Source organism: Piliocolobus tephrosceles, chromosome X (genome assembly GCF_002776525.5).
Source record: "Piliocolobus tephrosceles isolate RC106 chromosome X, ASM277652v3, whole genome shotgun sequence".
NCBI classification, from domain to species: Eukaryota; Metazoa; Chordata; class Mammalia; order Primates; family Cercopithecidae; genus Piliocolobus; species Piliocolobus tephrosceles.
Window position 1 is genome coordinate 31,902,304 of NC_045455.1, and position 25,775 is coordinate 31,928,078.

The 25,775-nt window shown below is 35.4% G+C and overlaps 1 pseudogene; it reads left to right on the top strand.

Moving 5' to 3' along the window:
* Positions 1-106: 106 nt before the first annotated feature.
* Positions 107-25,775, top strand: part of LOC111527684 — a 167,504-nt pseudogene continuing 141,835 nt past the window's right edge.

Below are 25,775 nucleotides of genomic sequence, written 5' to 3' on the forward strand. Positions count from 1 at the left end.
TGCCAGGGTGGCAAAAAACACTGGGTGAGTTGCCTGGACACAGAAAATTGGAACCAAATGAGTTTGTGAAAGTCATGCTCAGGCTGAATTTCTCATTGCTGCCAACATGCCTGAAGTGGGTTCCCAGGTCATTCCAGGAAGAGAAGATGTCTCAGATAAAAGTGGGCATGCGAACATCAAACAAAGAGAAGAAAAAGGTTTGATGATATAAATAAGCTGCATGGACTCAGGGGATGGGTAGGCAGAATCCAGGACTCTCCCAACCAGGCTGGTGCTCACCTCTCCCCTGTAGCTGGACTATACACTGTCTCTCCCACCCAGCTGCAAGTCCCTCAGAAGCAACTGCACACACAGAAGGCTTTCAGTAAATGTTGGTTAAATGAGTAAATGAATAAGAAAGCAAGCCAAAATAAATAAATAAATAAATAAATGAATGAAAGAATTAAGAAAAAAAAAAAAAAAGATGTAACAAGAGAATCAAGCTTTTAAAAAAAATTCAATGTACTTAGAAAGTAATAAAAGGTATATAAAGAATGAACTGTGTGATCAAGTTGTTATTCTAATACATATGAGACAATATTGCTCCTAGAAGTTATAAAAAATGGGAAAAATTATTATAGCGGTAACTTAACTATTTTTATTTTTTTAAATATTAGTATCAATTTTTCTCAAGTAGATTTTGTTAACATGCAAAATATAAAAACAAACATTTAATTTTTTTAAATTGCGGATACTGTTTGCACAGTCCCCCACCACCATCAAAACAAAACAAAACAACAACAACAACAAAAAAAAACAAGGACTGGCTTCCCCAGTGCTTGCCACCTTTGTCAAAGCACCTGACAACACTGTAAAAGCACTCACAGCCAGCAGAGCTACCTTACCTGACAGTTATCACCCTAGGGCCTGAAAATGGCCTACCTGGTGGCCCCCAATCTCACTGAACTAGGCCAATGACTCCAAAAACACCCAGAGTCTAAGCCACTGAGCTACATGCAGACATCATTGAGATTGATTTTTTTAAAATATCACAGATTAAAAAGGCATTCCATTCTAATTAAATCCAAAATCAAGCTGGAGTAGCTATACTTAGATAAAATAGACTTAAGTAAAACACTGTAAAAAGAGTCAAAGAAGGTCATTATAAAATAATAAAGGAATCAATTTAGCAAGAAGATATAACAATTATATTCTCATGCAACACGGGTGCACTTAGATATATAAAGCAATATTAGTAATCCTAAAGGAAAAATAGACACAAATACAATAAAAGCTGGGGACTACAATAACACACTTGTAGCATTAGATCACCTAGACAGAAAATCGACAAACATCAGATATAATGTACACTGTAGAACAAATGAATCTAACAGATATTTACAGAATATTTCATCCAACAGATACATAAAACACATTTTCCTCATGAAACTCTCTCCAAGATAGACCATATGTTAGAACACAAAAAAGTTCTTAACAAATTTTAAAAAATCAAAACTATATCAAGTATCTTCTCAGACCACAACAGAATAAATCTAGAAATTTATAACAAGAAGCTGGGCAAGGTGGCTCACGCCTGTAATTCCAGCACTTTGGGAGGCCAACGTGGGTGGATCACGAGGTCAGGAGATCGAGACCATCCTGGCTAACATGGTGAAACCCCGTCTCTACTAAAAATACAACAAACTAGTCAGGCATAGTGGCAGGCCTGTAGTCCCAGATACTCAGGAGGCTGAGGCAGGAGAACTGCTTGAACCTGGAGGCAGAGGTTGCAGCGAGCTGAGATCGTGCCACTGTACTCCAGCCTGGGCAACAGAGCAAGACTCAGTCACAAAAAAAGAAAAAAAGAAAAGAAAAGAAATTGATAACAAGAGGAACTTTGGAAACTACATATACACAGAAATTAAACAATGTGATCCTCAATGACCATTGGGTCAAGGGAGAAATAAAAAATAAAATTTTAAATATTTCTTGTAACAAATAAAAATTAAAATATAACGTACTAAAATCTAGGAGATACAGTAAAAACACTGCTAAGAGGGAATTTTATAGCAACAAGTGCCTACACCAGAAAAGTAGAAAGATTTTAAATAAATAATCTAGTAATGCATCTTAGAGAACTGGAAAAGCACCAACAAATCAAACCCAAGATTAGTAGAAGAAATGAATAAAAATCAGAGCAGAACTAAACAAACTAGAGACCAAAAAACAATAGAAAAGACCAACCAAAAAATGATTTCTTGAAAAGATAAGCAATATCAATAAACCACTTGCTAGGCTAAGCAAGAAAAAACAAAAGGAGATCCAATAAACAACACCAAAATGAAAAAGAATATATTAATATTACAATTGACACAGAAATACGAAAGATTATCAATGATTTTTAGGAACAACTCTACACTAAGGAACTGGAAAACCTATACGAAATAGATAAATTTCTGGACACGTGCAACCTACCAAGTTTGAATCAGGAAAAAATACAAAAACTGAACGGAACAATAGTAAGTAAAAGATCAAAGCAGGAATGAAAGTCTCTGATATGGTTTGGCTCTGTTTCCTCACCCAAATCTCATGTTGAACTGTGCTGGGGAGGGGCCTGGTGGGAAGTGATTGACTCATGGGGGCAGACTTCCCCTTTCTTCTTCTCATGATAGTGAATGAGTTCTCATGAGATCTGGTTATTTAAAATTGTGTAGCACTCCCCACTTCGCTCTCTTTCTCTCCTGCTCCTCCATGGTAAGACGTGCTTGCTTTCTCTTAGCTTTCTGCCATAATTCTAAGTGTCCTGAGGCCTTCTAGCCATGCCTCCTGTACAGCCTGTGTAACTATCAATTAAACCTCTTTCCCTTATAAACTTACCCAGTCTCCGGTAATTTTTTAATACTAGTGTGAGAATGGACTAATATAGCCTCTTAAGAGTGAAAAAGTCCAGGACCAGATGGCTTCACTACCAAATTTTACCAAGCTTTCAAAGAATAACTAACACCAACAACTAACACACTATTCCATCAAAATGAAAATAAGGGAACTCTTCCTAACTCATACTATGAGACCAGCACTACCTGGATATGAAAACCAAACAAGGACAAAACGAAAATAAGAAAACTACAGGCAATACCTCTGATGAACATAAATATAAAAATCTTTACAAAATAGTAGTAAAACAGATCCAATAGCACACAAAAAAACAATAATACAACATGCATAAGTGTGATATATTCCAGGGAAGAAAGGATGGTTCAGCAAATGCACATCAGAAAATGTGATACATTATACCATCAGAATGAAGGATATCATCCTAATAGATGCTGAAAAAGCATTTGATAAAATTCAACATCCCTTCATGATCAAAGCTGCCATAGAAGCCACATATCTCAACATTAAAAGTCCATACACAACAACTCTATAACTACTGTCATACTGAATGGAGAAGAGTGGAAAGCCTTTTCTCTAACAACTGGAAAAAGACAAGAAAGCCAAAAATGCTCACTTTTCACCACTTCTGTTCAACATAATACTAGAAGTCCCAGCCAGAGCGTTTAAGAAAAAGAAACAAATAGAAGGCATCTAAATTGGCAAACAGGATGTCAAATTGTCTCTCTTTGCTAATAATATCATCTTATATGTAAAAACCTAAAGATTCCACCAAAAAACTCAGGTCTGATAAATGAATTCAGTAAAGGTTCAGGATACAAAATCAGCATAGAAAAATTGGTAGCATTTCTATACACTAATAATGAACTCGCAAAGAAAAATACAAAGAAGACAATCCCACTTACAGTGGCTTCAAATGAAACAAAATATCTAGGAATAAATTTAACCGAAAGTGTAAAATATTTCTAAAAGGAAAACTACAAAACAATGATTTAAAAAATGAAGTGGATAGAAGTAAATGGAATGACAACCCATGCTCATAGGTTGAAATAATTAATATTGTTAAAATATCATCTTTATTCCCCAAATCAGTCTCTAGATGCAATGCAATCTCTACCAAAATTTTAATGTCATTTTTCACAAAATTAGAAGGACAATCCTAAATTTGTATGAAACCAAAAAAGAGCCTGAATAGTCAAAGCAATCCTGAGCAAAAAGCACAAAGCTGGAAGCATCCTACTACCTGACTTATTACAAGGCTTTGGTAAACAAAACAGCCTGGTATTGGTATAAAAACAAACACATAAACTAATAGAATAGAACAAAGGATCCAGAAAAAAAATTCCTGACCTCTCTTTCTCACCATTACAAAAATCAACTCAAGATTGCTTAAAAACTGAAATGTACGATGCGAAACTCTAAAACTTCGAGAAGAAAACAATTCAGGACATTGGTGTTGGTAAAGATTTTATGGCTAAGACCTCAGAAGCACAGAAAATAAAAATTTAAAAATAGACAAATGTGACTCGATTAAATTTAAAAGCTTCTGCACAACAAAAGAAACGTTCATCAAAGCGAAGAGAAAATCTACAGAATGGGACAAAATATTTGCAAACTATTCCACTGACAGAGTACTAATATCCAGAATATTCAAAGAAATCTAACATCCCAACAGCAGCAAAACAAAAATGTCATTAAAGAGTGGGCAAAAAATATGAATAGACATTTCTCAAAAGAAGATACACAAATGGCCAACAGGTACATAAAAAAATGCTCAACATAGCTAATCATCAGGGAAATGCAAACCAAAATCACAACGAAATATCATTTTATATCAGTTAGAATGGCTACGATCTTTTTTATCTTTAGTTTATTTTACTTTAAGTTCTGGGATACGTGTGCAGAATGTGCAGGTTTGTTACATAAGTATACATGTACCATGGTGGTTTGCTGCACCTATCAACCCGTCATCTAGGTTTTAAGCCCCACATGCATTAAGGTATTTGTCCTAATGCTCTCCTTCCCCTTTCCCCCCAACCCCCGACAGGCCCCAGTGTGTGATGTTCCCCTCCCAGTGTCCATCTGTTCTCATTGTTCAACTCCCACTTACGTGTAAGAAAATACAGTGTTTGGTTTTCTGTTCCTGTGTTCGTTTGCTGAGAATGATAGCTTCCAGTTTCATCCATGTCCCTCCAAAGGACATGAACTCATTCTTTTATATGGCTGCATAGTTAGAATGGTTATTACTAAGAAGATTTAAAAAATCACAGATGCTGGCAAGGATACAGCAATGTAAATTCATATAGCCATTATGAGAACCAGTATGGAGGTCCCCACAACAACAACAACAACAACAACAAACAGTGTATTTTTGCAAATGAATAGATATCGGTGGATCAAAGGGATACCTGCCCTCACATTTTATTGCAACACTATTTGCAGTAGCAAATATATGAAATCAACTTAAGTGTCCATGAATGAACAGATGAATTTTTGAAAATGTGGTTTGTATACAATGGAATACTATTTGGCCACAAAAGAGAATGCAAACATGACATTTGCAGCAACATTGTAGGAGCTAGAGGTCATTTGTTAAGTGAAGTAAGACAGGCACAAGAAGACAGATATTGCAGGTTCTCACCCATATTCAGGAGCTAAAATAATTGATCTCATGAAGATAGAATAGAGAGTGAAATGATAGATATCAGAGGACAAGGAGGATGAGATAGTAGGAGAAGAGAGGTAAATGGGTATAAGCATACAATTAGATAGAAGTTAAAAGTTTGATTTTTGATAGTAGAGTGGGGTGACTATAGTTAGCAACAATGTGTTATATATTTCAGAGTCACTGGAAAAGACAAATTGCTCACAAAATATTTAAATGAGAAATGCTCAATGTGATGGATCTTCCAAACTTCCTGACTTAATCATCATACATTCTATGTAACAAACACTTACTTGTAGTCCATAAATACGTAAAATATCACGCATTAATAAAAATAAAAGATTCAAAAATTTCAAAAATAAAAGAGAAATTAGAACATAATTTACTAAAAACTCATTTCATTCAAAGTTGTTGCGATTTTACCATTTTATTACATGTCCTACCTATGTACCTTGATGGATATTTTCTGGGGAGGTTTCAATTAAGGATTTAGGAAAAGTTTTTTAAATTTATTTCAAAACTTTACTAAACATCTCTTCTGTCAAGGCACTGAGCTATGTTCTATGGGTTGTACTGAATGGTTTCAGGATACAGATCACACCCTGAAAATAAAGCTGAGTATGTTATGTGTTGTCCTATCACATGGAAGTCAACTGACAAGGAAATTGGAAGAAAATAATGACTAGCTTGATGATATGCATGTTCCTAATTTGAGGTTTGAATATATGGGAGCTGCTTGTAAACAATTCTTATATCTCTGCTTCAGATGCATATTTAATGCCAAAATGCTTGTGCAGAAAGCAAGTCAATAGGGAATCCATACAAAAAGAGCCATCCAAGGATTATTATCCATGTTAGGAGTTTATCTGCTACATGATTTATTTATACTAAGCTTTATTAATATAGAAAGTAAGTGGAAGGTATTGCCTTAAAAATACTTACTCTATCATTTGAGAGTCAAGAGATACAGTCATAATTGTATTAATATTATAATGAGGTTTGGAAATGAATGGGTATAAAAGTAATAATAGCAACACTTAATGGATGATTCTAAAACTTTTGCCAGTGATTGTTCTAAAACTTTTATACTGCATTAACTCAAGTAATCATGATAATAGCATAATGAATGAATTCTATTTTTATAAACATTTGCAAATGAAGAAGCTGAGCAAAAGTCTAAGGCCATTTGCCAGACAGTGGGGAAGCCAGGATACCCACATTCAGTTCCATTCTCAGTTCTTAGGCATATGTTATATCAATTCAGTAATAAGCCTTTTAGAATTTCACTGGAAATGTGTATGTAGAATTTGTAGTCACTGGGATGGTGAGGGAAGATTTCATGAGAAGATGGTTCCTTAAATGCATGCATAAGTATGAATGGATTTAGTAGTATAGTACATGGGTCAGTAAAGATAAATTCACTAATGCAGTAGAGTGGTGTTTGCACTTTAGTGGGTTAAAATAATCAGAAGTTATTATTAAAAATACAGATCCCTGAACTCTATGCCTGGAGGTGTTGGTTTTCAGAAGGCCTTGAGTACACCAGAGAAATAACTTTTTAATAAGATCTCTAGATGATTTTGATGCCAAGTCTATAGATGCTATGAAGTACACTCCACAAGTATTCTGTATTCAAATTGAATTTCTATTCCAATGAAGTTATGTGGACGGGAGCATTTAAAAAAGCATGCAACAATGTATCTCACTAAACAAACACATCTACATAGAAAATAATACCAAATAGAAGAGAAACTAGTTCTTATTTCATAGATTTTTGCACTCATTTGAATGTAAACTCACAATGTAAACTTATACAATAATGGTTATGCCACTGCCACATTCTTAGTATCTAATATTGTCTTACAAATTGCATTTATCTTTATTTCCAACCCATGCTTTGACTATTTATTTCAATTCTCCAAGAAGAATCTTAGTTCTTAGCATAGACATACCAGCATTCCAGTAGAGGATGTATGATTTTAAAAAGGCATACTTTTTTGTTTTTCACTTAGCATAATTACTTTCAAATGTGCCCATACTGTTGTCTGTATCAATAGTTTATTCCTTTGATCTCTGAGTGTCATTCCATTGTGTGTAAATGCCATAATTTGCTTGCCTGTTGAGGGACATTTGGATTGTTTTCTGTGTTGGGCCATTACCATAAAGCTGCTATGAACGTTTGTATACATGTTGACCAGACTCAGGAAGGGGAACATCACACATCAGGGCCTATTATGGGGAGGGGGGGATGGCATTGGGAGTTATACCTGATGTAAATGACAAGTTGATGGGTGCTGACGAGTTGATGGGTGCAACACACCAACATGGCGCAAGGATACATATGTAACAAACCTGCATGCTGTGCACATGTACCTTAGAACTTAAAGTATAATAATAATAAAAGAAAAAAGAAAAGAAAATATGGCACATACACATCATGGAATACTATGCAGTCATAAAAAAGGATGAGTTCATGTCCTTTGTAGGGACATGGATGAAGCTGGACACCATCATTTTCAGGAAACTATTGCAAGGACAAAATACCAAACCCTGCATGTTCTTACTCATAGGTGAGAATCGAACAATGAGAACACTTGGACACAGGAAGGGGAATGTCACACATCTGGGCCTGTTGTGGGGCGGGGGGAGGGAGGAGGGATAGCATTAGGAGATATACCTAATGTAAATGATGAGTTAATGGGTGCAGCACACCAACATGGCACATGCATGCATATGTAACAAACCTGCACATTGTGCACATGTGTCCTAGAACTTAAAGAATAATTTGAAAAATAAAAAAAAAGAATATGGTTTAGCAATGAATGTTGATTTTCTTCTGTTATAGAAAAAGCATTTACCGGCTGGGCGGAGCAAGATGGCCGAATAGGAACAGCTCCTGTCTCCAGCTCCCAACGCCAGCAACACATCCAAGACGGGTGATTTCTGCATTTTCAACTGAGGTACTGGGTTCATCTCACTAGGGAGTGCCAGACAATCGGTGCTGGTCACCTGCTGCAGCCCTACCAGTGACTGCTGAAGCATGGCGAGGCATCGCCTCGCCTGGGAAGCTCAAGGGGGAAGGGAATCCCTTTTCCTAGCTGGGGAACTGAGACACACAACACCTGGAAAATCAGGTAACTCCCACCCCAATACTGCGCTTTATCAAGGGTCTTAGCAAATGGCACACCAGGAGATTATATCCCACACCTGCCTGGGAGGGTCCCGCCAGCGGAGCCTCCCTCATTGCTAGCACAGCAGTCTGTGATCTAACTGCAAGGCAGCAGTGAGGCTGGGGAAGGGGCGCCTGCCATTGCTGAGGCTTAAGTAGGTAAACAAAGCCGATGGGAAGATCGAACTGGGTGTAGCTCACAGCAGCTCAAGAAGGCCTGCCTGTCTCAGTAGACTTCACCTCTGGGAACAGGGCAGAGCTAAACAAACAAACAAAAAAAGCAGCAGAAGCCTCTGCAGACGTAAATCACCCTGTCTGACAGCTTTGAAGAGAGCAGTGGATCTCCCAACATGGAGACATGAGAATGGACAGACTGCCTGCTCAAGTGGGTCCCTGATCCCTGAGTAGCCTAACTGGGAGACAGCCCCCAATAGGGGCAGACCAACACTCCACACCTCACACTGCGGGGTACACCCCTGAGAGGAAGCTTCCAAAGCAAGAATCAGACAGGTATGCTCGCTGTTCAGCAATATTCTATCTTCTGCAGCCTCTGCTGCTGATACCCAGGCAAACAAGGTCGGCAGTGGACCTCAAGCAATCTCCAACAGACCTACAGCTGAGGGTCCTGAATGTTAGAAGGAACACTAACAAACAGGAAGGACACCCACACCAAAACCCCATCAGTACATCACCAACATCAAAGACCAAAGGCAGATAAAACTACAAAGATGAGGAAAAAGCAGGGCAGAAAAGCTGGAAATTCAAAAAATCAGAGTGCATCTCCCACTCCAAAGGAACACAGCTCATTGCCAGCACCGGATCAAAGCTGGACGGGCAATGACTTTGATGAGTTGAGAGAAGAAACCTTCAGTCCATCAAACTTCTCAGAGCTAAAGGAGGAATTACTTACCCAGCGCAAAGAAACTAAAAATCTTGAAAACAGAATGGAAGAATGGCTAACCAGAATAATCAATGCAGAGAAGGCCATAAATGAACTGACAGAGATAAAAACCATGCCATGACACCAGAAATATGTGACAAATGCACAAGCTTCAGTAACTGACTCGATCAACTGGAAGAAAGAGTATCAGCGATTGAGGATCAAATGAATGAAATGAAGCAAGAAGAGAAGCCTAAAGAAAAAAGAGGAAAAAGAAATGAACAAAGCCTTCAAGAAGTATGGGATTATGTGAAAAGACCAAATCTACATCTGATTGGGGTGCCTCAAAGTGAGGGGGAAAATGGAACCAAGTTGGAAAACACTCTTCAGGATATCATCCAGGAGAAGTTAACCAACCTAGTAAGGCAGGCCAACATTCAAATTCAGGAAATACAGAGAATGCCACAAAGATACTTCTTGAGAAGAGCAACTCCAAGACACATAATTGTCAGATTCACCAAAATCGAAATGAAGGAAAAACTGTTAAGGGCAGCCAGAGAGAAAGGTTGGGTTACCCACAAAGGGAAGCCCATCAGACTAATAGCAGATCTCTCAGCAGAAACCCTACAAGCCAGAAGAGAGTGGGGGCCAATATTCAACATTCTTAAAGAAAATAATTTTCTTTTTTTTTTTTTTTTGAGACGGACTCTCACTCTGTCGCCCAGGCTGGAGTGCAGTGGCGCGATCTCACCTCACTACAAGCTCCGCCTCCTGGGTTCACGCCATTCTCCTGCCTCAGCCTCCCAAGTAGCTGGGACTACAGGTGCCCGCCATCTCGCCCGGCTAGTTTTTTGTATTTTTAGTAGAGACGGGGTTTCACCGTGTAGACCAGGATGGTCTCGATCTCCTGACCTCGTGATCGACCCATCTCGGCCTCCCAAAGTGCTGGGATTACAGGCTTGAGCCACCGCGCCCGGCCTAGAAAAGAATTTTCAACCCAGAATTTCATATCCAGCCAAACTAAGTTTCACAAGTGAAGGAGAAATAAAATCTTTTACCGATAAGCAAATGCTTAGAGATTTTGTCACCACCAGGGCTGCCTTACAACAGAACTTGAAGGAAGCACTAAATGTGGAAAGGAACAACCGGTACCAGCTATTGCAAAAACATGCCAAAATGTAAAGAACATCGAGGCTAGGAAGAAATTGCATTAATTAACGAGCAAAATAACCAGTTAATATCATAATGACAGGATCAAGTTCACACATAACAATATTAACCTTAAATATAAATGGACTAAATGGACCAATTAAAAGACATAGACTGGCAAACAGGATGAAGAGTCAAGACCCATCAGTCTGCTGTATTCAGGAGACCCATCTCACATGCAAAGACACACATAGGCTCAAGATAAAGGGATGGAGGAAGATCTACCAAGAAAATGGAGAACAAAAAAACGCAGGGGTTGCAATCCTAGTCTCTGATAAAATAGGCTTTAAACCATCAAAGATCAAAGGAGACAAAGAAGGCCATTACATAATGGTAAAGGGATCAATTTAACAGGAAGAGCTAACTATCCTAAATATATATGCACCTAATATAGGAGCACCCAGATTCATAAAGCAAGTCCTTAGAGACTTACAAAGAGACTTAGACACTCATACAATAATAAGGGGAGACTTCAACACCCCACTGTCAACATTAGACAGATCAACGACACAGAAAGTTAACAAGGATATCCAGGAATTGAACTCATCTTTGCACCAAGCGGACCTAATAGACATCTACAGAACTCTCCACCCCAAATCAATAGAATATACATTCTTTTCAACACCACATCACACTTATTCCAAAATTGACCACATAATTGGAAGTAAAGCACTCCTCAGCAAATGTACAAAAACAGAAATTATAACAAATTGTCTCTCAGACCACAGTGCAATCAAACTAGAACTCAGGACTAAGAAACTCAATCAAAACCACTCAACTACATGGAAATTGAACAACCTGCTCCCACATGACTACTGGGTACATCACGAAATGAAGGCAGAAATAAAGATGTTCTTTGAAACCAATGAGAACAAAGATACAACATACCAGAATCTCTGAGACACATTTAAACCAGTGTGTAGAGGGAAATTTATAGCACTAAATGCCCACAAGAGAAAGCAGGAAAGATCTATAATTGACACTCTAACATCACAATTAAAAGAACTAGAGAAGCAAGAGCAAACGCATTCAAAAGCTAGCAGAAGGCAAAAAATAACTAAGATCACAGCAGAACTGAAGGAGAGAGAGACACAAAATCCCTCCAAAAAATCAATGAATCCAGGAGTTCGTTTTTTTAAAAGATCAACAAAATGGATAACTGCTAGCAAGACTTATGAAGAAGAAAAGAGAGAAGAATCAAATAGATGTCATAAAAAAGGATAAAGGGGATATCACCACCGACTCCACAGAAATACAAACTATCATCAGAGAATACTATAAACATCTCTACACAAATAAACCAGAAAATCTAGAAGAAATGGATAATTTCCTGGACACTTACACTCTCCCAAGACTAAACTTAGAAGAAGTTGAATCCCTGAATTGACCAATAGCAGGCTCTGAAATTGAGGCAATAATTGATAGCCTATCAACCAAAAAATGTCCAGGACCAGATGGATTCACAGCTGAATTCTACCAGAGGTACAAGGAGGAGCTGGTACCATTCCTACTGAAACTATTCCAATCAATAGAAAAAGAGGGAATCCTCCCTAACTCATTTTATGAGACCAACATCATCCTGATACCAAAGCCTGACAGAGACACAACAAAAAAAGAGAATTTTAGACCAATACCCGGGATGAATATCGATGCAAAAATCCTCAATAAAATATTGGCAAACCAAATCCAGCAGCACATCAAAAAGCGTATGCACCATGATCAAGTGGGCTTCATCCCTGGGATGCAAGGCTGGTTCAATATACACAAATCAATAAACGTAATTCAGCATGTAAACAGAACCAAAGACAAAAACTACATGATTATCTCAATAGATGCAGAAAAGGCTTTTGACAAAATTCAACAGCCCTTCATGCTGAAAACTCTCAATAAGTTCGGTATTGATGGAACGTATCTCAAAATAAGAGCTATTTATGACAAACCCACAGCTAATATCATACTGAATGGGCAAAAACTGGAAGGATTACCTTTGCAAACTGGCACAAGACAGGGATGCCCTCTCCCACCACTCCTATTCAATATAGTGTTGGAAGTTCTGGCTAGGGCAATCAGGCAAGAGAAAGAAATCAAGGGTATTCAGTTAGGAAAAGAAGAAGTCAAATTGTCCCTGTTTGCAGATGACATGATTGTATACTTAGAAAACCCCATCATCTCAGTCCAAAATCTCCTTAAGCTGATAAGCAACTTCAGCAAAGTCTCAGGATACAAAATCAATGTCCAAAAATCACAAGTATTCTTATGCACCAGTAACAAACAAACAGAGAGTCAAATCATGAATGAACTTCCATTCACAATTGCTTCAAAGAGAATAAAATACCTAGGAATCCAACTTACAAGGGATGTAAAGGACCTCTTCAAGGAGAACTACAAACCACTGCTCAGTGAAATAAAAGAGGACACAAACAAATGGAAGAACATACCATGCTCATGGATAGGAAGAATCAATATTGTGAAAATGGCCATACTGCCCAAGGTAATTTGTAGATTCAATGCCATTCCCATCAAGCTACCAATGAGTTTCTTCACAGAATTGGAAAAAACTGCTTTAAAGTTCATATGGAACCAAAAAGACCCATCATTGCCAAGACAATCCTAAGCCAAAAGAACAAAGCTGGAGGCATCACGCTACCTGACTTCAAACTATACTACAAGGCTACAGTAACCAAAACAGCATGGTACTGATACCAAAACAGAGATATAGACCAATGGAACAGAACAGAGTCCTCAGAAATAATAGCACACATCTACAGCCATCTGATCTTTGACAGACCTGAGAAAAACAAGAAATGGGGAAAAGATTCCCTATTTAATAAATGGTGCAGGGAAAATTGGCTAGCCATAAGTAAAAAGTTGAAACTGGATCCTTTCCTTACTCCTTATACAAAAGTTAATTCAGGATGGATTAGAGACTTAAATGTTAGACCTAATACCATAAAAACCCTAGAAGAAAACCTAAGTAATACAATTCAGGACATAGGCATGGGCAAGGACTTTATGTCTAAAACACCAAAAGCAACAGCAACAAAAGCCAGAATTGACAAATGGGATCTAATTAAACTAAAGAGCTTCTGCACAGCAAAAGAAACTACCATCAGAGCGAACAGGCAACCTACAGAATGGGAGAAAATATTTGCAATCTACTCATCTGACAAAGGGCTAATATCCAGAACCTACAAAAAATTCAAACAAATTTACAGGAAATAAACAACCCCATCAAAAAGTGGGCAAAGGATATGAACAGACATTTCTCAAAAGAAGACATGCATACAGCCAACAGACACATGAAAAAATGCTCGTCATCATTGATCATCAGAGAAATGCAAATCAAAACCACAATGAGATACTATCTCCCACCAGTTAGAATGGCAACCATTAAAAAGTCAGGAAACAACAGGTGCTGGAGAGGATGTGGAGAAATGGGAACACTTTTGCACTGTTGGTGGGATTGTAAACTAGTTCAACCATTATGGAAAACAGTATGGCGATTCTTCAAGGATCTAGAACTAGATGTACCATATGACCCAGCCATCCCATTACTGGGTATATACCCAAAGGATTATAAATCATGCTGCTATAAAGACACATGCACATGTATGTTCATTGCAGCACTATTCACAATAGCAACAACTTGGAATCAACCCAAATGTCCATCAGTGACAGACTGGATTAAGAAAATGTGGCACATATATACCATGGAATACTATGCAGCCTTAAAAAAGGATGAGTTTGTGTCCTTTGTAGGGACATGGATGCAGCTGGAAACCATCATTCTCAGCAAACTATCGCAAGAACAGAGAACCAAACACCGCATGTTCTCACTCATAGGTGGGAACTGAACAATGAGATCACTTGGACTCAAGAAGGGGAACATCACACACTGGGGCCTATTATGGGGAGGAGGGAGGGATTGCACTTAGAGTTATACCTGATGTAAATGAGAAGTTGATGGGTGCTGACGAGTTGATGAGTGCAGCATACAAACATGGCACATGTATACATATGTAACAAACCTGCACGTTATGCACATGTACTCTAGAACTTAAAGTATAATAATAAAAACAAATGTAAAGAAAAGAGCATTTATCAATCCTTAACTTTTTCAAAGATCTCTCTGAGCAGACAGCTTAAATCATGCAATAAGATCATACATCAAAACCAATTCTTTCTACTTCAAAATACAACTCGTCCTAGGGGTTTGGTTTTATACGTATACTTCTCATGAAAGATTACAGTCAGGTCAAAAAAGGAAGCAGCATAATGTGGCTTTCAAACCGTAAGATCATGTTTTGATTAACAATGGTAATAATTGCAGGTTGGAATAAGTTAGACTTTATTGAAGTTATTTTGCCCTGCTCTCAGTGCCCCAGCAGAATTGGTTTCAATCTCATTCTGCCTAGGAACTTGGTAATTGTGTGTGTCCTACCAGTCATCACATTGTGGTTTTTGCTTAGTGTCTGTCTTGAACCAGACTTTATGGAAACACATGGAACTCATATCAAGGTAATGTTATATTTAAAGAATAATTCATAAAGACAACTTGAATGTAAATAATGATGGAAATTTATTGTTTATAATTTCTTGTACATTGTTATTCAATGTGATTTGACATCTTGCCGATTTCCTAAGAACAATGCACCAATTTGAAGTGTTTCTGAAACATGAGAGCATCATAAGAAAAATATAAGTAGTACCTTTTATATGTGTGAGACGTAGAAAAGTTAAATGACTAACATTGTTAGCTTTATAATTTAAAAAGCCATTATATTCTGAAACTACTATATAAGAGTTGATGTAGATTACAACAGTCCTTAAAGATAAATGTGTGAGTTGAAAAAAATAAAAAGACTTGTTTTTGGCAATATTAGGTTCACAGTAAAACTGAGCAGAGGATACAGAGAAGTTATTTATACTCCTTGTTTCTTCACGTGCATAAACTTCCTCATTATTAACATCCCCCAGCAGAACAGTAGCTTTGTGTACAACTGATGAACCTACTGACACATCATTATCACCCAGAGTCCATAGTTTACATATGGTTCACCATCGGTGTATTCTAAGGGTTTCAACAAATGTAAAATGATATGTATCCATCACTATACTACCATACAGAGTAGCGTCCCTACCCAAAAAATTCTTTGAGTAGGCAGTTACAACATTTTGAAAAAAAAAATTTTTAAGTATAATCTTCTTTATCAAAGAATTTAAACAAAGGGAGAAAGAATAAGTGAAAATTTGAAGAAAATTACCAATCTGTAATTAACATTTTGTTTCATAAATATTTATTATTTTATGTTTTCCAGGTTATGTTTTTGGTTATTTTGTGGATTAGGTTTATATTATTTGGTGATTTTAAGTATAAAATTAAAATAAATTTCTGGTCACTGACTTTCTGATTATATTTTCCATTAAATCCTTCATTTAAAAAGATTCTGAATATCTTTCCAATTTTACTGTGTATGACTTTGTTGTTGTATAGGTCTATCTTACAATAATTAATAGTCTTACAAACAAAATATCTCTCACCTAATGTTATTTAGATAATTGTTTCTGGTAAAATACCATTCTTGATTTCTAATTTCATACACATGTTTTCAAAAATGGTGTTGCGACCTCCGAGAAATGTGGATCCAATATTTGCAACTTAAAATGTTTTCTTAAAAATTGAAGAAGTTCATAAAGGTCAAAAATAATTCTGAAAGAACCATTTTGCTGTGGAAATAAGTAAATATATATTTATTTTTCTGAGCGTAAAGTTTTAACTCAGCCCTGTTCCAACTATGGTAAGTGATTAATACAAAAATGTTGGCCTAAATGCTGCATTGATTTGTATTTATCAAGCATTTGAAAAATGCAGTTTTGCTTCATAAGGTACTTACAGGGGAAACAAAATTTTATCTTTATCTTTTCAAGATTTTTTTCTTATGGCTGGGTCTGAGAATTAAATAAACATAGGATAGATCAGCTAGAAAAAATTATAAATTTATTTAATAAAAGTTATGTGTGGCATGGGAGCCTTATGAAAAAATGTAGAGCCAAAGACCCAGAGTTGAACACTTATATACTGAATTAGACAAGAAATAAATTGTGAAAAGGCAAAAAAATAAAAATAAAAATAAAAAGCTTTGGCTAAGGTGGTTATTTGGGTGTAGAAGTGCCTGGGAAGATAAGGAATAATTAAACAAGGTTTACTTACACAGATTCCTTCAGCCTTACATTTCCATTTTTGATGGTGAGAATGATACTTTCCTTCTGGAACAGAGAGGAAATCTGTTTCATGAAAATTTTGTCTGCAGCTTTTAAGAAACAGAAGGAAGGTCAGAATGATAATCTTGTACCTGCTATTTTTCAAGTACTTTTACTTAAAATAGTCAAAATGCCACAGTGGCATATTTTGAGGTGGCATGACCCTAACTCCTTCAGTTCCCACTATGTCTGCAGTGTTGCATCTGCCCTCAAGGTGCTTCCAGTCTTACCAGAGCCAAATGTTACTCCTATGGTGTGGTTGGAGACTGGCACAAGGGTACGTAGGAAAGCCCTTAATTTTGTACACTCAAATATCAAGGTGCTTTTTCTGCATGGAACATACTACCACCAAATGAAGAGATTAATAAGGGTAAAGGGAGAGGTGAGTCATAAGGGGTACGAGCAATAAAACATCATCTAAGAAGAAATGACATTTCTACTAAATCAATGCTAAAAATAAATTACAGAAATCTTTTCTGTAATAATAGGAACTTGCAGAATCACAAAAACAGAAGCCTGTCAGGCACTTACTGGCCATGTTATCCTGAATAACTTATTCAACAGTACCGAGTCTGTTAAATGTTCTCATCTGCAAAGTTACAATAATCATACCTCCGACCTAAGATTGCTCTGAGAATTGAATACCAAGTGCCCAGCATAGAACACAGCACATCATGAGTGCTCAATACAGGCAGCCCATGCCCTTTTAGTGTATTACCTGTAAATAACATTTTACCATGTTTATCTGCCTTGGTAGATACACTGAGTTGTAAGATTGAAGAGATGGTGTGCATTTAAAATGAAGCAGGAGGAGAGCTGCTTTATCACATGAAAATAAAAACTAGACTATGGTCATTTACACATGTAAATACTATAACTTATCTCATTAAAAATTGAAATACAGCATAGGTTTTCACATTTCAAATGTTTTACACTGTTACATAATAATATAGACCTATCTTTACCTCTCAGAGGTAATGGGCTATGAAGTAAAGAACAGCTTTTATATGATTTCTCATCTGGACTCAATTAATTTAATGCAAATTGATGAATAGCTTTAGGTTGTTTTTAGTAAAAATCATTTTATAGGAGCCTTTGTTCCATTCAATTATAAAGGCATTTTCTATTTTACTCTGAGGGAGTGATGTACTTCTGACAGGTATTAAAAAGAATTCCACTGAATTTTTAAATATAAATTGGTGCAGAAAATTTAGTATCTTCTTATATAAATGAAAATGACCATCTTTTTTTTTTTTTTACTTTTCCAGTACAATAAGGTAAATCTTATATGTGCTTTTGCACTAATAAAAGGTACAGAAGAAAGAAGGTATCTATAAACTAGATACAAGTCTTGGCAAATCAAATGATTAAGAATATCTGTTACTGGCCGGGAGCGATGACTCACTCCTGTAATCCCAACACTTTGGGAGACCAAGGTAGGCGGATCACCTGAGGTCAGGAGTTTGAGACCAGCCTGGCCAACATGGTGAAACCCCTTCTCTACTAAAAAAAAAAAAATACAAAAATTGGGTGGGCGTGGTGGTACACACCTGTAGTCCCAGCTACTTGGGAAGCTGAGGCAGGAGAACTGCTTGAACCCTGGAGGCAGAGGTTGAAGTGAGCCACTGCACTTCAGCCTGGGTGACAGAGCAAGACTCTGTGTCTCAAAAAAAAAAAAAAAAATTTTGTTATCAATTTTCATTTGTCGGCTGCTACTGTTTAAATTAGGGTCTTCTTTTTTTAATGCAGTCAGTACTGATAATCTTTGATAAAAAATGTTCTTATGATCATATGGAATTTTATAATGTATTTTATCTGACATCATTTTCATTAATATTTAAACATAAAATAAACCCGTCTTATTTATATTTATTAAGTATCTCTATTTACAATGAACTAAAATCAGGACCCTAATGGATATAATGGAAGGAGTTCTCTAGTTAGGCCCATTAACCCAATTTTAGTTGATATCTAAATAAATAAATGAGTCTTTAATATAATGTTATATCAATGCTATCGATTTTTTAAAAATGTTATTGAATATAAGACAGTTCATAATCCTCTGTCTCAGAAAATGAGTAATGTTGCCTTACAAAATATCATTTTCAATCTTCATTAAGAAACACATAAGTGAGCAAAATAATTCAAAGAAATCTTAATGAGGTTTAACTCTTAAAATTAAATTAATTTATATTTTCTTCTAGAAATTGAATTTGTGACCACCTTATCTTTGGTGTAAAATATTAGTTTATGAACAAATTCACCTAAAACGACAATCAAGGGCATTATAATTCATTATAACATGATTTTCTTTTTCAGATGGTGTCTTCATTTATTTCTTTGATAAAGAAGATTATACTTAAAAATTTTTTTTTTCAAAATGTTGTAACTGCCTACTCAAAGAATTTTTTGGGTAGGGACGCTACTCTGTATGGTAGTATAGTGATGGATACATATCATTTTACATTTGTTGAAACCCTTAGAATACACCGATGGTGAACCATATGTAAACTATGGACTCTGGGTGATAATGATGTGTCAGTAGGTTCATCAGTTGTACACAAAGCTACTGTTCTGCTGGGGGATGTTAATAATGAGGAAGTTTATGCACGTGAAGAAACAAGGAGTATAAATAACTTCTCTGTATCCTCTGCTCAGTTTTACTGTGAACCTAATATTGCCAAAAACAAGTCTTTTTATTTTTTTCAACTCACACATTTATCTTTAAGGACTGTTGTAATCTACATCAACTCTTATATAGTAGTTTCAGAATATAATGGCTTTTTAAATTATAAAGCTAACAATGTTAGTCATTTAACTTTTCTACGTCTCACACATATAAAAGGTACTACTTATATTTTTCCAATTTGAAGTGTTTCTGAAACATGAGAGCATCATAAGAAAAATTGGAATTAGCCTACCTTTGGTGAGAATTAGAATGAAAAGTGGAGAATTAGCCTAGAAAAGGTTGCAAAAACTAATTCCAGGAATCCCAAGAATGGAGCTAGCTCAGGATATAACAATCAGATAATAGCTAATTCAGCAGATTTTATTTTTCAAAATCATAGGGAAATAAATGTGATGGGAATGTTCAATATCAAACAATTTTAAATATTCTAGTAAATGTATCTGCCCTCTGGTTCCAAGTTGTACACCTTAATTCTTATCTAGATAATAAGAGGAAGGCTGTACACAGAGTGTTTAAAGTACAGGGCTTAGAATTAAGCAGACCTGGGATGATTAAATTCTAGCTTCAAGTTGCTCAGTCTTTTGCAGGAATCAGATTATCTTTTCTATAAATGAAGATATTAATACCTACCTCTTAGGCTTTCTGGGAATATGAAATGAAATGATTTATGTAAAGCACTCAGCAACACTTGGCACAAGATAGAAGTTTAAAATAAAAATATAGCCTTATATTTTTTTCTCCTCCTTAAAGATGAATGTATTCTAGATTAAATTTTTTCCACAAGGAGATAGCACCTCCCTTAAAGTTTTTCATATATCTGATGAAATGTAGTTTTCAAGCAGTCTCCAGAATACCGGATTTATAATTTTTCTCTCTGAACTTAATCAAGTTATTTAGCCTCTCTGAGCTGTATTTTCCTTTCTGTACATTCAGCATGCTAACATCATTCTCATATGGTAATTATGAGAATCAAAGGATGCAAAATTTACAGTTATATCTGACAAATATATAGTATATAGAAGCATTATTATTTTATTTTTAAATAGCAAAAAATGAAAGGCCTCTTCTTTTTGTCATCTGAGTTCCTTCTACCTCCCACTGCCTCCCACAAGGATGCAAGCCCTGCCTGGTATTTGGTTTCTGGTTTGAAGGCCAGTATGAACATACACACATTCTTTCAATTTATAAATACTAGTTACCTTAATCATATAAGGTCATTTGCCTGCTGTTCTAATATTTCCCAACCTTTTTTCCTCATTTTATCTGACAGGCAGTAAAGAATACACAAAACCTGATCATCCTAACTTCCTTGGTAAGTGATTTATGATCCCAACATTCACTGAAATCAAACCTTACATGTGCAGGCCATATATGATTGACTTTCACATAAACACTCATATTTAATGACTTTGTTGACTGTGATTCCTACACAAGGTTTCTAATAACTTCAGGGATGGTGGAGGTACATTTATCGTCTTGGTTAAAACATCTGCAAGTTTGTGTCGCCAAGAATTAACTTAGGGTTTGAATTATCAAGTGGTCCTTACGCAGGGAGGTATGCCTTATCATCGAACTCAGGAGCTTTCCCTGAGTACTTGCACACACCACTCACAAAAATTTTATCTTCATTCCTAGCTACGCCAAAGGGATGCAGAGATTGGAAGATGAATTTGAGAGGAAGAGTGGAACTGTTACACAGTTTACTCACTTAGCAAAAAACTTAAAGCCAATACTTTACAAATCTATTTCTCCAAGTTTTTTCTACTACCCCCCAATGCAAAAAATGAGTGTACCAGCAACTTGCTATTTTAATGTTTCTTCTTTCTTCTCCCTCTAGAATGCAGAGGCAATTTTAGCTCCAAGCTCATTTTTTTGTGTGTGACCTAAACTTATTAAGATGTTCAGTTAAACAAAAATATACATCTACTCCTTTAAAAAGAGACTGCTTACTTAGAAGGCTGTTTTTTCTTTTAAATGTGAATTTATTTTATTTATTATTTCATTGACTATTCCAGTGCCATTATTCTTGTAAAATAGTGTTTCCTGATTTGGAATCTAACTGTTAAGTACTCTATATTTTAATAATAATGTATAGACTGTGTTGTAGTGATGTGTATTGTGAGAGATAACTGTATTTTAGATGAAAGTGTTTCTCTAAAATTAGAATATATTAATAAATTGGCTTCTTGAAGAGTGAACACAAAGTAATTCCTTCACTAAGCTTTTCCTTTAGTCAGCTTCTGAGGGCTTGAAGGATAGGACAGCATGATGAATGGTGATTAAACTCAGCCTGAGCAAAATGATGAAAAAATATAAAATTTTTCATTCTTGACAACAGGCATTAACGTAGAACTTAGGCCATTATGTTCAGCAGAATTGAAGCCAAGATCCTTTTATAAGTTCTTACAGTGGCACGCAGGAAATAAAGAAAGGAAGCCAAAGGAAAGGCCATTTTATTTATAAGCTAAAAAAAAAAAAGTCAACACTGAGAATTTTGAGTCTTTCATTCCTCCCAAGTAGGAAATATTTACTCTAGTATATTTTCTTTGTTATGAGAAATGTAAGTGCACATTTGGAAATAACAATGATTTAATTGCTAAAAGTATGATAACCTTTGATTCAAATATTTTATAATTTTAGGTCTTATTATTACCTTCAGTAACAGCAAATAAAAAACAAGCAGTATATACTATAATAATAACTGCTAACACAAAGCATTTATTATATGACAATGTTATATTTCACGAACATTAAGTATTAACTCCTTTATTACACATTAACATTTTATGAGTTATGTAAAATTTTTGTTCATTTCAATGAATGGATAAACTAAAGGTAATTTTCTTAGACTTTCTGGCTTCTACATCCATGTTTATCAGCTTTGTGACAATTCCTTGCTTTACTGACTAATTTCTGAACCTTGCCACTCAGAAAAGAGGCCATATGGAAAAGAGACGGTGGTGGTTTCAATTCAAGTGGTAGCAGTAGAAGTACAAGAGTTTTTTCTACAGGTAGAGCTAGCACGTTTGCTGGGGAATAGATATGGTGTATGAGAGAATGAGAAAGTCAATAAGGGCTCCAAGGTTTTGTTCGATACAACTGAAATTTTGGAATTCCAATGAATTGACATGGATGAGACTATAGACGGAGTAATTTTTAGAGGGATCATAGCAATTTTGTTTGGATAATATTTATTTAGCATGTTTCTTAGATAGTTAGATGGCAAGATCTAATGGACAGTTGGCTCTAAGTATCTGTAGTTCATAAGAGATGCAGAAATTCAATTTGGGATGTTTCATCTTATAAATTATACTGAAAGACAAGAGACACTGAAATTATAAATTATACTGAAAGACAGGAGATCTGCAATGGAGTGAATGTAAATAACTCCATTGGAGTGCAATGGAGTGAATGTAAATAAAGGAAAAAAGTTTTCTTTTTTGTTTCTGATATGAATGAACAAGTTAACTTGATCAACTTCATGGCTAAAGGCAACTAGTATATCTGATTCAGGTGCTTAAAAATCTGCTTGAAGTCACTAAAAAGTTAACATCATAATGAAATGTTGCCAGGCAAATATATCAGGGACAGATAGGAAAGTAAGCTTAGTATTTGAGAACAATTTTTCTTTAGGGCTGTTCACCTATTCTGAAGATGGGCTGATGGAAAAAAAAAAAAAAAAAAAAAAAAAGCATCATTTTGTTGATAACCTTTTAGAAGCTGAGGGACAAAGTCCAGGGTCTTCCAAGAGGAAACAGCTGATAATTTCCCCATACTTTGAGTTAAAACCCAAGAGAGCTATAGTCTAGGAGTTAGGGTGCATCTGGAGACCTGCCCTCATAGAGCTTGAAGCCAAATCTTCAGTAATATTAATGCCAGAAATAAGTTAAATGCCAGATTGGTGGCCTCCTCACTTGACTTCCACAGCTAAGGTAAAATTTCTCAGAAGACAACTTAACCTTGAACTTCAAATTACATTTATGCTATCAAATGTTACACAACTCCTGACATTCAATAAAAAAAATCAAGCACATACAGAAGTTAAAATACAGAAAGAAGAAACGAGAAAAATCGATAATAAAAACAAAAGTAATCCTGGACATGAAATTACAATATTTTAAAATAACTTTTAATATTAAATGTACAGAGATATAAGAGAATGTTCAGATTTTTGGAAGAAAAAAATGAAAATAATTTAAAAGACCCAAATGATAATTTTAAAACTGAAATATAAAATAACCTAAAATAAGAAGTCAACAGGGAAACTTTGAATGTTCTAATTTTGAAAATGTTTGGCAAGATGATTGGCAAGAAAGCTACATGTAGTTATGTGATTAAACTACTGAATATTGAAGGAAGAAAAATAGAAATTTTCATAAGATCAAGAAATATACATGAAAATTTACCTTCAAAGCAGTAACATAGACTTATGGATATTTTCTCATCACAAATAATGACAGCAAAATCAGTGACAAAAATTGTGTATTTAACATGCTGAAAGAAAATGATAAAACTAGAGTTTTCTCCCTAGGAAGAATATTATTCAAAAATGAAGGGGTAATCTAGGGTAATCTAGATATCTTTAGACAACCAAATTTGAGAGAACTTATCACCCACCAGATTATATTAAAAGGTATTTTTAGGGTGGTTTTCAGGCCAAAAGCAAACTATCCCAAAGGAAATTAGGATATGTAGAAAAAAGAGCAGTGAAAATAGTAAATATGAAGGTTGATATAAATGGATAGTGGTTGTATAAAACAATTTTGGCAGTACTGTATCAGATACATATCTAATACTTATTTACATATCCATATTAATATTCATTATATTTATTGGAGAATATGGAAGAGAAAAGGTCCTTCATTGACTTCAGCCATGGCCTTGTGTGTTTATGGTTGTGTCTGCTGCTACCAGTGAGTCTTGGAAATAAAATAAATATTAATAAGTTTTTACGTATGTTTCATATATATTATCTGAGAAGTATTATATAAAATAAAAATTTTTATTACCTGAATAAGTCCTTAACGTTGCCACCCTGGTATATATTTCAGTGAGTACTATTAACCTTGCTAAAAAGTATGAATGTTACATGATTAGATATTACTCAGCAGTGCTCACCGGCATTTTCACTACATGAATATTCACTATAGACTATGGTTCTTTGTACATATTCTTAAACTTCATGTATATTGAAATAATATTATTGTATTCATAATGAAGGGTATAAAAATAGCTTAAAGTATTTAAATATTTTAATTTCAAGAATTCCAATTCTTTGTGTGTGAATCCTGAAGATTCATATTTGTCAAGAGTTTAAAAACATTACATGGGATATTAATAACTGAGACATCCCTGTGGGAAAGAAAAGTAAAGAAACCATAGTAATTATTACCAAAACAGACTTACCTGTATGTAGTGAAGTGATTTACATATATTTACATGAGGCATATTATTTAGCATGAATATAATAAACATAAGAGGTCAAGTGAGCATGAAAGTATTTCTGAGAAAGTATAGAAAAGGAACAAATCAGAGTGTAAAAAAGAATTATCAATTCCACGTAATTTTCATCTGCCAAATGAGCTAAAGGTACAAACACAAACTTTATTGAGCCCTTACTCTTATTTGTACCATAAGGACAGTAAAGGATAGTTAGGGCAATAAATCACTGACATTAAGGAATGTCAGAATATTTGTATTTAGCCACCAATAGGAGGAAGTGTTCTGGGGATGATATTCACTTGTAAACAGTAATCATTAGCGTCAGGGTCATATAGATACCTGCTTTCCCTGATGGTGTCATGGTAATCTTCAAGAGTCCTTTTGGATATAATTGATACCTTTGAAATTATAACTTATCTGGTAAATAATCTTAATGGACTGGGTCTTTGGAGAAATTTACACAATACAAGAATTATTATTCCTCTGAAAATCATAGAAAGAAAACACATGTTTGCACCATGTAGTCCAGATGCCAGAGGTTAACATATTTCCCTTTCCTAGAAAAAAGTTGTATAGAATGGTCACTTTA